The sequence below is a fragment of the Neophocaena asiaeorientalis genome, unplaced genomic scaffold (genome assembly GCF_003031525.2).
Source record: "Neophocaena asiaeorientalis asiaeorientalis breed wild unplaced genomic scaffold, Neophocaena_asiaeorientalis_V1.1 scaffold117, whole genome shotgun sequence".
NCBI classification, from domain to species: domain Eukaryota; kingdom Metazoa; phylum Chordata; class Mammalia; order Artiodactyla; family Phocoenidae; genus Neophocaena; species Neophocaena asiaeorientalis.
Window position 1 is genome coordinate 978,036 of NW_020173951.1, and position 1,014 is coordinate 979,049.

Consider the following 1,014-nt stretch of genomic DNA (forward strand, 5'->3'; position numbering starts at 1 on the left):
TATATATATATAAACAAAGATTATAAAATGGAGAAAGCTCAGTCCTGGGGAGTTTTAATGATGGGGATCCCTAGTAGGTTCGCATTAAGGCACAGCTAAATTAAAGGTACCATCCCAGAATGTAAATTGGTGCAGCCACTGTGGAGAACAGTATGGAGGTTCCTTAAAAAACTAAAAATAGAGCTACTATATGATCTAGCAATCCAACTTCCAGGCATATATGTGTAGAAACTATAATTCAAAAAGATACATGCACCCCAATGTTCATTGCAGTGCTGTTTACAATAGCCAGGACATGGAAGCAGCCTAAATGTCCATCAAGAGATGAATGGATAAAGAAGATGTGATACATACATACAATGGAATATTACTCAGCCATAAAAAGTAATGAAATACTGCCATTTGCAGCAACATGGATGGACCTGGAGATTATCATACTAAGTGAAGGAAGTCAGACAGAGAAAGACAAATATCATATGATATCGCTTATATGAGGAATCTAAAAAATAAATGATACAAATGAACTTATTTACAAAACAGAAACAGACTCACAGACTTCAAAAACAAACTTATGGTTACCAAAGGGGAAAGGTGGGGGTTGGGGGGTGAGGGATAAATTGGGAGTTTGGGATTGACATATACATACTACTATATTTAAAATAGATAACCAACAAGGACAGGGAAATCTGCTCAGTATTCTGTAATAACATAAATGGGGAAAGAATTTGAAAAAGAATAACTTTGCTGTACACCTGAAACTTATACAACATTGTTAATCAACTATAGCCCAATATAAAATAAAAATTAAGAAAAAAAAAAGTACCACCCCAGACTCTGGATGCTCTACCCTCAGAAAATCAAGATAAGGTGGATCCTTCTCGAGGACACAGCATTGCTTCCTTCAGAGAGCCCCCTCCTAAACCAAAAAACCTGACTCATCAAAGAGGTCAAGAGAGCCTAAGAGCAAAGCTTCAAACTTCAAGTTCCTTTATATGTCTAAGACTTCATTTCATT